The sequence below is a fragment of the Bactrocera dorsalis genome, chromosome 6 (genome assembly GCF_023373825.1).
Source record: "Bactrocera dorsalis isolate Fly_Bdor chromosome 6, ASM2337382v1, whole genome shotgun sequence".
Classification (NCBI taxonomy): Eukaryota; Metazoa; Arthropoda; class Insecta; order Diptera; family Tephritidae; genus Bactrocera; species Bactrocera dorsalis.
In genome coordinates this window covers 28399681-28414165 of record NC_064308.1, presented here as the reverse complement: position 1 = coordinate 28414165, position 14485 = coordinate 28399681, and the positions used below count along the sequence as shown (strand labels likewise).

Sequence of the window (14485 nt, the reverse complement as noted above, 5' to 3'; positions counted from 1 at the left end):
TATAATCATTTCTACCAACTCATTTAATTCTTCTTCGGGCTCTACATTTCCAAAAGATTTTACTACGGTCAACCCTTCTACAGCAACATCTATCCCCGTAGCTTGGAGGAGTTGCTCTTCTGCTGCAGTTAATAGCTTTTCCTCGTACGGACTACCACCAGTCCTTTGTTTTGAGGCTTTGTTGAAAGAAATTTTCTTTTTTATGTTGTGCTTCTGGTCAGCAAATACCTATTTTTGTATTTTATTATTATTTTAATCATCTATTATTTTATTTATCTTACTTTTCGCCAAGATTTAGCATCTTTCATCGGTGGCCCGGCAGCGTTCAGTTTTAAAGTCAACGCCTCCCATAGCTTATTTGCTGCAACTTTGCCTTGCCCACAATTAGGCAAAATATTTTTGCCAAGTCCTGATGCTGTAGCATAAAGTCACTCATAAAATTTTTTTGACGCATATTTATTTTGTTTACATTGGTCCTTAAATTATTAGTAATAATTATATCACATGTTAAATAAACTAAATAAATGAAAAATTACTTACATTTTGCCCCTCGGACTATTTTTAGCGGATATATTCAAATTTTTTGTTCAATTTGTGCTATAACGTTTCTCAAATAGCTAACGAATGAAATTTCGATTCTTTCGTACAAACAAGAACTCGTTATCGAATGAGAAAATTTCAAATTTCGAAAGTGCCTATTCGATAGCGACTACAACGATCCGAAAACAAAAAATATTCTTAAATTTCGCTCGTTAATGTGTGCCGCGATTCGGGCCCTGAATCGGCGCTAGAAATAAAAAGCCAAACAATTGAAAATTTTTGGACACTCTCCAAGCTGCATATGACGCAATTGTAGATACTGACGTTTCAGATCTACCAGAAAACTTTAAATCTTCTGCTTACGCCAAATTTGAAAACTGCTTAGACCAGTATTAAGACACAAAAATTATGATCGCAGATCAGCTAAAATTAATTAAAGCAGTTGCACCCACTCCACCTCCGAGAGTAGAGCTGCTACAAATTCAAAATCAAGAGACAAATTCGGGTATCCACCTTAAGGTGCCCGCATGCGACACTGAAATTTTCCATGGTGGTTATGAAAAGTGGTCGTCCTTCCGGGACATGTTCACAGCTGTTTACATAAACCATCCGAAATTATCAAATGCTCAAAAGTTGTATCACCTCAGATACAAAACAAAAGGTCAGGCAGGCGTCATCGTAAAACAGTTCGCATTAAATGACGACATTTCCATATGGCTTGGGAAGCTCTGAAATCAAGGTACGAAAACGAACGAATACTGGTAGATAAGCAAATAACGATATTGATGAATTCAACAGGAAACAAGTGAAGAATATATGAAACTTCAATCCACTGTTTCCAACTGTTTGTCGGTTTTAGCCACACAAAACGTTCCCACAGACAATTGGAACCCTATTCTGGTAAATATATGCACCGCCGCATTATCAGAAAAATCGTTATTGCTTTCATCAAGAAAAAAGTGCCTCACGTGGCAGCAAATGAAAGATTTCCTAACTACCCTGTATGAAATCGCAGAAAGACTTGATAAAAAAAATAAATAAACCAAAAGGTATTTCCCATGACCTTAATAGAAGCTTCCAAAGATCCCAAGCCAGTACCAACAACAATTCAAATAGAAGCTTCTTCAAAAATCAAACGTTCACATCTGAACAGTACAAACAAACGTCATGCGAACTATGCACAGGGGGACATAAACTTAAATCTTGCGAGAAATTTAAGAAATTAAATAAAGTTGACCGAAACAATTTTTTAAAGTCAAAAAGACTTTGCACAAACTGCTTATCACATGCACACATGCTTAAAGATTGTGAAAGCAAATTTAATTGCGTTTATTGCCATAAACGACATCATTCGATGTTACATATTACCAATTTTTCCAGCTCACCCCCAAACACCGCAAACACAAAAAGAGCAACAGGTTTAGTTGCAACAACAAATTCAGAAAACTTCCAAGAAGCACCATGCTGCTCAAAGGCGTTAAACAACAGTAGAGTACTACTACCTTCAGCAGTTGTCTCCATCGAACACCGAGGAGAGCTGTTTAAACTCAGGGCCTTAAGAGACCAAGGATCACAACGATCATTTATTGCGTCTAGGGCACAAAATAGGCTACAACTGCCTACAAAATTAGCCAATTTTGAAATTACGGGAATGGGCGAAAGAGTAGTTCAAAACTCCAATAAAATCTGCCCCATCACCCTAATTTCCCCCCAAGCGGATAAGCACATTCAAACAGAAGCTATTGTCTTACTGCAATTAATAAACATGCTTCCAAGCTATCATATAAATAGCAAGCATTGGCAAAAGGTTTCACACCTTAAGTTAGCAGACCCCAACTGCAACACCCCCGCTCAAATAGATCTTCTATTAGGCAGAGATCTCATACCACAGATAATACTCGAAGGTATTGAGAAAATTACAAAAACACCTCTGACGCAAAATACCATTTTCGGATAGGTCCTAAGTGAACTAGTTGCGGAACCAGTTGCCACGATGACAACTCACGTTGAGGAAATCTCCAACGAATACCTCAATACGCAATTAAGAAAATTTTGGGAGTTAGAAAAACTCCCCCCCGTAACAATCACAACCCCTAAAGATCGGTATTGTGAGGATTTTTATAAAACCACAACTAATCGATCAGAAGATGGCCGGCACGTCGTACGACTACCACTAAAGCCAGAATTTCCCTGCAGACTCGCCTTAGGTCATTCCCGCAACGCTGCTATCCAACAGTTTTTAAGTATGGAAAAAACCTACTTAAAAAAGGCGAGCTGAAACCAGAATATGATAGGGGCGTAGAAGAATACCTCCTTTTAGACCATATGGAGGAAGTCAGCGCTGGCGAAAAAATCATACAAAGTAAATACTACTCGTTTTATTTGCCACATCATGCAGTAGTAAAGCCAGACAAAAATACCACAAAGGTAAGAGTTGTGTTCAATGCGTCAAAATCCCCTAGTTCAGGAAATTCCCTAAATGACATTTTATTTACGGGACCCACGCTTCAGCCAGACCTAATGCTGCTTATCTTAAATTGGCGTATCTTCAAATACGTATTCATCGGGGACGTCGAGAAAATGTATAGACAAATAGTCGTACATAAAGACGATCAAGATTTTCAAAGAATTATTTTCAGAAAATCCCCCACTAGTCCACTACGCGACTTTAAGTTAAAAACAGTTACTTTTGGCGTCAACTGTGCCCCATACTTAGCCATTCGGACACTGCACGAATTGGCAGAAAACACCAAGTCAGAATTCCCTCTGGCAACCCAGGTGTTAAAAACGCAATCGTATGTTGACGACATTTTGTCTGAAAGTCACAGACTTCCACAAGCATACGAATCCTTATCACAGGTTATAAGAGCCCTCAAAACCGCAGGGTTTCCACTGAAAAAGATTACTGCAAATCATTCAGATATAGTAAAACATATACCGAAAGAAAACTTGTTGGACACTAATTTCCTTAAATTCGAAAAGGAAAGTACAACAAAGACTCTGGGGATTCAATGGAATGCGATATCTGACCAGTTTTCATACACTACCGAGTCAATATCTGCATTATTCGCCATTACAAAACGCCAAATTCTATCCACTGTGGCGAAACTTTTCGACTATGTTAAAAAGACTGCTCGTGAAACTATGTTTTCTACCACTCATTGAAGAAACCGCAAATAACGAAAAAACCGCTGATACTACCCTAACGCAGATAAAATAACCAAAAACACGACTTGTTTGATAAAATCCACAAACTCCTTTTCAGTGGCTCTTTGGGCTCCAATGAAGGTTTTACCATTATCGCTCATCAGTTTTAATGGGAAGCCGCGTCGTCCGAATGCCCCGAGAAAAGCCTCCTCTGCCAGATTCGTACACAGCTCGAGGTGCAGTGCTTTTGTCGTAAAACAGACAAAGGCAGCCACATAGCCTTTCATTAAAGTGGGAGACCTTAGCATGGACGCCTTTATCTGAAAAGGCGCAGCAAAGTCGACACCTGTAACTGTAAAAGGCAGAGCGAAGTTGCAGCGTTCCGGTGGAAGTGCTGCCATAATCTGTGTTCGCAACTTCTGCTTGTGCATAGTGCAGATTTTGCACATTAAAATGCATTTCTTTATTTGGGGCTTAAGACGGGGAATATAGAACTCTTGACGGACTATATGCTGCATTAGGCGATGTTCAGCGTGAAGCATGAGTAAGTGGATATAACTGAGAAGTAATGTGGCAAGTTGGGATTTCGCTGCTGTAATTAGAGGGTGGCGTCAGGCTTGAGTTAGCAAGCCTACCATTCGCATGAAGCAGACCTTTCGTGTCCAAGAATGGGTTAAGAACCAAGATTGAACTCCTTTTATCAATGGGTTTTGATTCTCTTAATAATGAGATATCACGGCTGAAGTAGCGCATTTGAGTTGATGCGATCAGTGCGACCTTTGCCTTTTGGAGTTCTAGGTGCGTCAGTGTATCGCATTGGTTAGATTCTGGGTGAATTCCCTTAATTTTATTTTTGAGTCGCTCTATGAACTTTAGCATGTAGGCGATAACTCAAAGGGCGCGAGGGAACGATGAAAATCGTTCAAGGATGTCACTATCATCCAATGTTGCGTGAAAGCTGTCGATTTTTCGACTTTCTGGTGCAATTATATTGCGCATGGGCGCTTTTGGCCAAGAATCGAGAGATTCTGTTAGCCACCGGGGGCCATTCCACCAGAGGGTGGTGGTGGCAAGGTGCAGCGGCTTGCACCCTCTTGTATCTAAGTCAGCAGGATTGTCAGCACTGGCTACCTGTCGCCAAGTGGCTGACCCCACTAGGTCAAGTATTTGTGACGTACGATTAGAAATGTAAGTTTTCCATGCGTGTGGTGGTTTTTCCAACCAGGCTAGAACTATTTCAGAATCAGACCAGAGATGCAATCTGTATTTCTTCATGTTTAAGTGGGTCTGCACCATGGAAACCAATTTTGCGAGTAGTAGGTCGCCACAGAGCTCAAGTCGAGGTAGGTTTAGCGTTTTTAGAGAAGCCACCTTAGCTTTAGCTACTAATAAATGACTTGTGGTCGCGTTATCGCTTTGTGTGCGCACATATACATATAGTGGCACAGTATGCCTTCTCAGAGGCGTCACAGAAGCCGTGTAACTCGACTTTGTGTTTGGGGGAATAGTTTACCCACCGTGGGATTTGTATCTGTGAGATATCTTTTAGATTGCTCGCGAACTGTGACCACTTTTCTAAACGAAGTGGTTTTACTTGTTCGTCCCAGTCGGTCCCATCTAGCCATAATTCTTGTATCAGGATTTTAGCTTGTATCATAATTGGCGAAAGCCATCCTGCGGGATCGAAAAATTTCGCCACAGTGGATAGAATTTGGCGTTTTGTAATGGCGAATAATGCAGATATTGACTCGGTAGTGTATGAAAACTGGTCAGATATCGCATTCCATTGAATCCCCAGAGTCTTTGTTGTACTTTCCTTTTCGAATTTAAGGAAATTAGTGTCCAACAAGTTTTCTTTCGGTATATGTTTTACTATATCTGAATGATTTGCAGTAATCTTTTTCAGTGGAAACCCTGCGGTTTTGAGGGCTCTTATAACCTGTGATAAGGATTCGTATGCTTGTGGAAGACTGTGACTTTCAGACAAAATGTCGTCAACAAACGTTTGCGTTTTTAACACCTGGGTTGCCAGAGGGAATTCTGACTTGGTGTTTTCTGCCAATTCGTGCAGTGTCCGAATGGCTAAGTATGGGGCACAGTTGACGCCAAAAGTAACTGTTTTTAACTTAAAGTCGCGTAGTGGACTAGTGGGGGATTTTCTGAAAATAATTCTTTGAAAATCTTGATCGTCTTTATGTACGACTATTTGTCTATACATTTTCTCGACGCCCCCGATGAATACGTATTTGAAGATACGCCAATTTAAGATAAGCAGCATTAGGTCTGGCTGAAGCGTGGGTCCCGTAAATAAAATGTCATTTAGGGAATTTCCTGAACTAGGGGATTTTGACGCATTGAACACAACTCTTACCTTTGTGGTATTTTTGTCTGGCTTTACTACTGCATGATGTGGCAAATAAAACGAGTAGTATTTACTTTGTATGATTTTTTCGCCAGCGCTGACTTCCTCCACATGGTCTAAAAGGAGGTATTCTTCTACGGCCCTATCATATTCTGGTTTCAGCTCGCCTTTTTTAAGTAGGTTTTTTCCCATACTTAAAAACTGACTTTAGACCTAAGTCACAAAACATGAATATGTTATCAGCTTAACGAATAATATATAACCCATAGCATAATATGAAAACATATTTATTCGGTATGTGAATTTCTAGAATAAAGATCATATTCTGCAAAAGAAAACATATATTTTTTTAACCATTCATAAGTATATGAATTAATTTGTGCAGAACAAACCGTGCACACACCTTTCGTAAGCCCAAATGTTTGGTCAAAATGCGATAAATCGATGTTTTGGAGATGTTCAATTCCATTTCCATGAATTTCAAATTATTTCAGCTGATTTTTTATGAATTCACGCACAGATTCGATGGAATTTCCGGTGATCACGGATTTTGATTGGATCACACGTCGCACATTGGTTTCTGCTAGTGCATACTGCGGCTAAAAATATAAGGAGTTGTCGTAGGACAATGACATTTGGTACATCATTGTTTTGGATTCCAATCAAGAAAAAAATGAAAAAATTTTTTTAAAAAATTTTATTTTACGCCCACCTCCCATATAAGCTGAAACTTAATTTTTGACCTACAGCACTGATTTTTGGTACATAGCATTTTTATGACATTATATATGTTGGTGTTAAATTTCAATAATATCCGCCCACTTTTACGCCCACCTCCCATACAACTAAATTCTCTTTTATTAAGTCTCTTTTATAAAATTTTGTACATCTTCGTGACATTCTGACATTGTTTTTTTCAAGGGGGGCAATTTGGGGCAGCTGAATTTTTTTTTATCGTTTAGCTGAGACTTCGGGCTTTAATTCGGTATATGTATGTCGACAGCGGTAGACAGCGCTAAAAAGATGCACCACTTTGAATTTGAAGAACATTGAAATTTTGACGTCCAAATTATGTTGTTCCACAAAATTTTTTATGCATTATTTTTTTCAATGGATTTTGATGCAAATTTTTTCTTTGATACATATTATAAATGAAAAATAATAACGAAGTTGAATTTCAATAGTTGTTTTATTGTATCAATAATTTGACTTTTGAGTAAATTTTTTGCTAATTTTGATGCTCTCTAAATTCACCAACTTTGGGCATTTCTGGACAAAAAACTAATGCAGATAGAATCCTAATACTTTGGGAAAATAATGTATAGATAGTTGGTAACAAACTGTGAAATTTTCATTCAAATCAGACAACATGAAATTTTTGAATTTCGGCCACAGATATCCCAATGTGCGTCGTGCACTCTGCTACGGGATAGCCAATTATCGCCATAAACTTGTTTCATCAATTAAAACGTTTCGGTAAAAGTTATACCAATTATAAAACAAAATTTAATGTTGGCTCTTTGTTCGAGGCTCATTTTCGCACCGATAACACAACGATACTGACACTTAAAACATAATAACTTAACTTCCAATGACTGAAATGCCATGAAATTCTCTCGATAAAGACAGCAGATTCTAACAGCCCTATTCTCATGCCCTCACAAAAGTCACCAACCTCACTACAGTGACGTTTCTCACTGTACTGAGGGTTACCTTATTCTGGCGAAAATTCAAAAGCTCAAATGCTCACTATTATCACAGGTATCTATGACGTGTGAAAGTAGCCATCATAATAGAAAACATCTGTGTTTGTTTTGTTTTAACCTTTAACTTAAGAGGTCAAATTTCGAAACGTAGATTTAGAGGTAGTAGTAAATTTTACACCATTTTGATTATTAAAATTTATTAGAGATTTTTTTTTATAATACTTACAAATTTCATCAAACTGATTTAAATTAATTCTTATTACAGTATTTGGAAAGAAAATTTTAAACTCTTTGTATTTTTTTGAAAAATGTGTCGTTTATTTTAGAAGCCTTTTTTATGATTATGAGAAAATCAAAACACAAGGTGTAAAATTTACTACCACGTCATTAGTTAAAGGTTAAATCAATATTTTACATTTTTTAAAAATTATTTGAGCATGGAGGAATTGTTCTTTGTATATGCAGAAGTCGAATATATCTTTTGATCTGCGTTTCCTGGCGTGTTTGTATTTTTACGGGCATGGCTCTTACCAAAAATGCGTTGGTAATAGTTATATGCTCTCTATGCGCCAATCCTCTGTAAAAATAAATATATACATAAATATATACATATGTATATGTAAGTTACTTACTGTCACTGTACATTTTACTTCCTCTAAGAATGAATAAAAAGACATCTACATATGTTTAAATAATTTATTTTATTTTATTTCATTTTTTTATTTTTTTACATTTTTATTATTACTTATTTAATTATTATATATATGAAATTATTGTATATATATATATTTAAAATTTGCAAAATTACTTACATATGCTGATTATCCATTTGTGTGTCCATTTTTGTTTGCTTATTTTTATTAAAAAAGCTGTTTGACAGCAAAAAGCTTTTTACTTCACGTGGTGACTTTTTTAAGCTTTTTTCTTATGAGGTTTGAGCAAGAATAGCCTCACAAATTATGCCTCACAAGAAATCTCTCAAATATTTCCTCTCAACTCAGTTGAGAGGTTTTTTCAGAATAGGGCTGTAAAGCACTAGTTGACATATAGCTGGCGCCACCAAGGGGCGCTAGATTCCTAGAGTACCAAAATAAGTTATTTATTTCGCTTGGGGTAATAAAATATTGTTAATTTTTACTGCCGGGCAAATTTTTGGTCTAAGCGAAAATGTAACATGCTCACACTCTTGTTAATTCACATTTATACCACAGTTGGCTAGCCATTCTACGACAGAACTTAATTGCTCCATTAATATTCTTGATGCTGTTGTGTCTTTTGCTGTATGTGATGCATAGAGTTGGACCTAAAACACTACCCTGTGGTACACCAGGCCTTATTGGTCACTCATAGTCATACCTGCGCCACGTCTAGGAAAAATAGCTGAACAGTACTCTCTGTGCTCAAATGCTTTTCTTATTTCGTTAGTAATTCTATCGACTTATGGGTCTGCATAAAGACGGCTGTGTCAAGTCTTTCCTCGGTTTATCTGTCAAGATAATCTTCGCCTTTTTTTCATTAAATTGGATAGTACCCGAAACTAAGAATTGCATTGAAGAGCAATTCAATTCGTATTTTTTGGGTAATATTATCATGTCCTGGCGCCCTTTTTGATTATGTTCTTTTCAAATCTAATGATTTCAGAAGGTGAAGTCTTAAAATACTCGAGTGACTCGTTAGCTGTGTTGGGTAAGCTGAACAGCTTAAAGTTGTTCTGTGAGCTATTAGGTTGAAACACCATTTCTAGCCGATTTATAAAACAATTAGCCTTTTCCTCGTCACTTCGACTCCAATTTCCACCCAAGGCTCGGATAGGCGTGTTTGAGTCAATTCGTGGCTTCATGGACTTTTGGGCTTTCTAAAAGGAATTTTACTGACTTGAATTTGAACACAGCTTCTTTATATTCATTTTAGTGTTGAATTCTTCCTCGTTTTAAAGCACATTTTTAATTTACGTACAGTCATTCTCGTCTTGTACGCCTTTTTTCATTTACAAGCTTTTCTATTTCTCTATTAGTCATTTTTCTGGGACCAAGCGGCTTATAGTTTTTGTTTGGTGTTGCTAAGACAGCTGCGCAAGTTCTTATATCATTGAGTTCTCTTATAGTTTCGTCAATACCTCCTCATGTATTTATTTTGTACTCAATATTAATGTGGATGCTCTCGTATTTTTTTATATTTTAACCAGTTCGTTTTATAAGATGTTAGATCCACTATTAGAACAAACGAATATAGGTTTGTACATGTATCAACTGTTATATGCGATATCTCTCTATTTTTGATTACAGCAAAATAAATTAAATCTGGTATTTTGTTACGACATTTCGGCTTACCAGAAGATATTAGGGGTATTCAGATCGAAGCCTGTTAATTTGGTAATTCGTTAGTGTATAAACCCAACTCTTTTTTATGTTTGTTTTTACCACACTTAGCACCATTGCTGAAATGAACATAGTAATAACTGGGAAATCCCCTTATTCTATAACTCTTATTTACACATTTTGTTCGCATGATATTTACATCGTTGAAATGGATATCTCCAGCGAATATACCGACTTTAGTCCAGTTCGTCACAAACAATAGCGCTTGTTATCAAGTAGCGACGAATAATTATGTACCAATGTTAATATTTTTCCTTTCTTTCCTTATTTCTATTCTAATTTTTCTGTTCTTAGTTCTGGATTAACAGATTACGTTTGTTTTTTGCTTAATCTACCAATTTTTCACCTGTATGAATTATGTATTTTAAGTTTTAATGCTCAATAAAGTGCCATATGAACATACAATTTGTATGCATATCCGAAATTTTATAGTTTTCAAAATTTTTTACATGGTTTTCCGAAGTAAATATAGCTCTTTATTTAATCTGACACGGTTTTCAGAAGACATGGAACGTATCCCCCTTTTTCTATAGGAAACGCCTCTTTTTTTAAACGGTTTTTTTACGCGGATTTCTGAGGAACGTATCTACCGTGTAAAAAAAGAATTGGGTGTACTTCGTTAAAAGGCTTAACCGTGAACATACTTTTGTTCTACCTCTGCAGTATGGTAAATTTTATTCCGAAACAGCTGACCCAATTATATTAAAGAGTAAAAATGCCTCAACAAAGTGCAAAATCAAAAATTGTCAGTCATTTAATTGAAAATTATGTGGAGAAGATCAAATTTATTACTGGTAAGTACTTTAAATTTATGTACAGAGGAACAGGAGAACAGCTGATGTGATATTACCGAGTAACGAAACAATTATCAAGCTTGCCAGATGGATAGTTCGTTACTCGGTAGAGCAATAGTCTGTTAATTTTACACAAACAAAATACATGTAAAAAACTACCGAATAACAACTAACGAATTAACAATGCTGGTCTGAATACCCCTATTATGTTAAGGTTATTGTCGTCCTTTCGGATTATTTAGTCGTGAGTCCCAATACATGTGTTTTGCATTGTAATCTCCACCTGACAGAAATCTATTACCTAGCGTTCCAAAAAAGTCTTTAAATTGGATATCTGTAATTCTAAATCAAGGTGGGCAGTATGTGGCCGTCAGGTTTAAGTCCCCGCAGCGATTTCTTATAGATAAAAAAGTTTGCAACAATCGGTTTTGTGCTTTGATTGTCTCTTGAATTTGCATTGTAGTCATAAATCACAGGGACACTACATTATCTGCACTTACAGTCGGTAAAGCAGTGGATAAGGAAGTTTACATTACTTAACGTAACCACATTTCCATTAGATCGTGAAGAACACACAAACCCCGCCTCCTGGTGGGGGATCACCACGTAACCAATTACGTATTTTGCTCGAACGAATTGAGAAAATAGAAGCATTGAACAACGAGCTAAAAAATGAAAATGCGACACTTAAACTCCAAAATGAAAACTTAAGGAAATCGCTAATCAAATATATCAATGAAACACCTTCTTCTGCATCAAAGTCGACTTCTGTAGCCAAAACAGGCAAAGAAGAGCTTGAAAATGAAACAAATTGGTTATTAAAAAAGAAAAAAAAGAGGGCAACTAAGAAACGCAGAGCAAATTCTTCACCGGGTGTAACGCTGAAGTCTCCCGGATAATACAACAAAAGGTAAAAAAGATGTAAAATCATAATATAAAAAAATTTAACTAACCCTTGATAAATGCAGAAGTTTAAAATTCTTACACACTTAAGCTCATTGGCCAAAGTTCATGTAAAATAAATACTTCTGGCAGTTCGGTTATAGAATACTTGCAAGGAAATTAAACGAATCGCAAATTTCTTGGTACTCGTTCGAGGACAAGCAATCGCGTGATATACGTGTAGTGGTAAAATACCTTCATCACTCATGTGAACCGGAAAGCATTGTCACAGATCTTCAGAAGAAGGGTTTAACCCTTTCGAACCTGAAAGCGACCAGCAGGAAAATTCCTGGTTTATTGATTACTATAGCTTTAGTATAGGCCTTAAAAGTGGAAAATTTTGAAGTGGAGTCTCTACCCCCTCCAGGAGGGCCTAAGAGGGGTGGGACATATGTGTCCATTCCGTTGTTTTGAGCGGGACGTTAGTCCCGTTGGGTCTCTATATCTTCTTCTTCTTCTTAATTGGCGTAGACACCGCTTACGCGATTACAGCCGCATTAACAACAGCGCGCCAGTTGTTTCTTCTCTTCGCTACGTGGCGCCAATTGGATATTCCAAGCGAAGCCAGGTCCTTCTCCACTTGGTCCTTCCAACGGAGTGGAGGTCTTCCTCTTCCTCTGCTTCCCGCGGCGGGTACTTCGTCGAATACTTTCAGAGCCGGAGTGTTTTCATCCATCCGGACAACATGACCTAGCCAGCGTAGCCGCTGTTTTTAATTCGCTGAACTATGTCAATATCGTCGTATATCTCGTACTCGCAACGTCGACTCATCAGATGTTGTCATCGTCCAAGCCTCTGCACCATATAGCAGGACGGGTATTATGAGTGACTTATAGAGTTTGGTTTTTGTTCGTCGAGAGAGGACTTTGCTTCTCAATTGCCTACTCAGTCCGAAGCACCTGTTGGCAAAAGTTATCCTGCGTTGGATTTCTAAGTTGACATTGTGGTGGTGTTTACGCTGGTTCCAAGATAGACGAAATTATCTACAACTTCAAAGTTATGACTGTCAACAGTGACGTGAGTGCCAAGTCGCGAGTGCGACGACTGTTTGTTTGATGACAGGAGATATTTCGTCTTGCCCTCGTTCACTGCCAGACCCATTTGCGTTGCTTCCTTATTCAGTCTGGAGAAAGCAGAACTAACGGCGCGGGTGTTGAGACCGATGATATCAAAATCATCGGCATACGCCAGCAGGTGTACATTCTTATAAAAGATTGTACCTGCTCGATTAAGTTCTGCAGCTCGAACTATTTTCTCCAGCAGCAGATTGAAGAAATCGCACGATAGGGAGTCGCCTTGTCTGAAACCTCGCTTGGTATCGAACGGCTCGGAGAGGTCATTCCCGATCCTGACGGAGCTTTTGGTCCCGCTCAACGTCAGTAAAAACTAATACGGCTGTGTAGTATTAGTTTTGCGGAGATACCAAATTCAGACATTGCGGCATAAAGGCAGCTCCTTTTCGTACTGTCGAAAGCAGCTTTGAAATCGACGAAGAGGTGATGTGTGTCGATTCTCCTTTCACGGGTCTTTTCCAAGATTTGGCGCATGGTGAATATCTGGTCAGTTGTTGATTTACCAGGTCTAAAGCCACACTGATAAGGTCCAATCAGTTTGTTGACGGTGGGCTTTAATCTTTCACACAATACGCTCGATAGAACCTTATACGCGATATTAAGGAGGCTAATCCCACGGTAGTTGGCGCAGATTGTGGGGTCTCCTTTTTTATGGATTGGGCATAGCACACTTAAATTCCAATCGTTGGGCATGCTTTCGTCCGACCATATTTTACAAAGAAGCTGATGCATGCTCCTTATCAGTTCTTCGCCGCCTTGTTTGAATAGCTCGGCCGGCAATCCGTCGGCCCCTGCCGCTTTGTTGTTCTTCAGGCGGGTAATTGCTATTCGAACTTCTTCTTGGTCGGGCAATGGAACGTCTTCTTCATCGTCATCGATTGGGAAATCGGGTTCGTCTTCTCCTGACGTTGTGTGTTCACTGCCATTCAGCAGGCTGGAGAAGTGTTCCCTCCATAATTTAAGTATGCTCTGGGCATCGGCGACTAGATCACCTTAGGGGGTTCTACAGGAGTATGCTCCGGTCTTGAACCCCTGTCGGCCAGCTTATCAAGCTCTTCGTACTCACGCATTTCGGCCTCTTTCTTTTTCTGTCTACAAATGCGTCTCGCTTCCCTCTTCATCTCTCGGTATCTATCCCATCCCGCAAGTGTTGTGGTCGATCGTAACGTTGCGAGGTAGGCAGTCTGTTTTCTCTCCGCTGCGACACGGCACTCCTCGTCGTACCAGCTGTTCTTTTGCACTTTCCGAAAACCAATGGTTTCGGTTGCAGCTGTACGTAAGGAGTTTGAAATGCCGTCCCACAGTTCCTTTATACCGAGTTGTTGACTAGTGCTCTCAGAGAGCAGGAGTGCAAGCCGAGTAGAAAATCGTTCGGCTGTCTGTTGTGCTTGCAGCTTCTCGACGTCAAACCTTCCTTGTGTTTGTTGGCGTGCGTTTTTTGCTGCACAGAGGCGGGTGCGAATCTTAGCTGCAACAAGATAGTGGTCCGAGTCGGTGTTAGGACCTCGGAGCGCACGCACATCTAAAACACTGGAGACGTGTC

At 38.6% G+C, this 14485-nt stretch overlaps 1 protein-coding gene across 1 annotated transcript in view; it reads left to right on the top strand.

The window, feature by feature from the left end:
- Positions 1-13776, top strand: part of LOC125779273 (uncharacterized) — an 854525-nt gene extending 840749 nt beyond the window's left edge. The window contains exon 3 of the mRNA XM_049460378.1: positions 13470-13776. The gene's annotated coding sequence lies outside the window, so the exon portion shown is untranslated. The remainder of the gene's footprint in view (positions 1-13469) is intronic.
- The last annotated feature ends 709 nt before the right edge of the window (positions 13777-14485 follow it).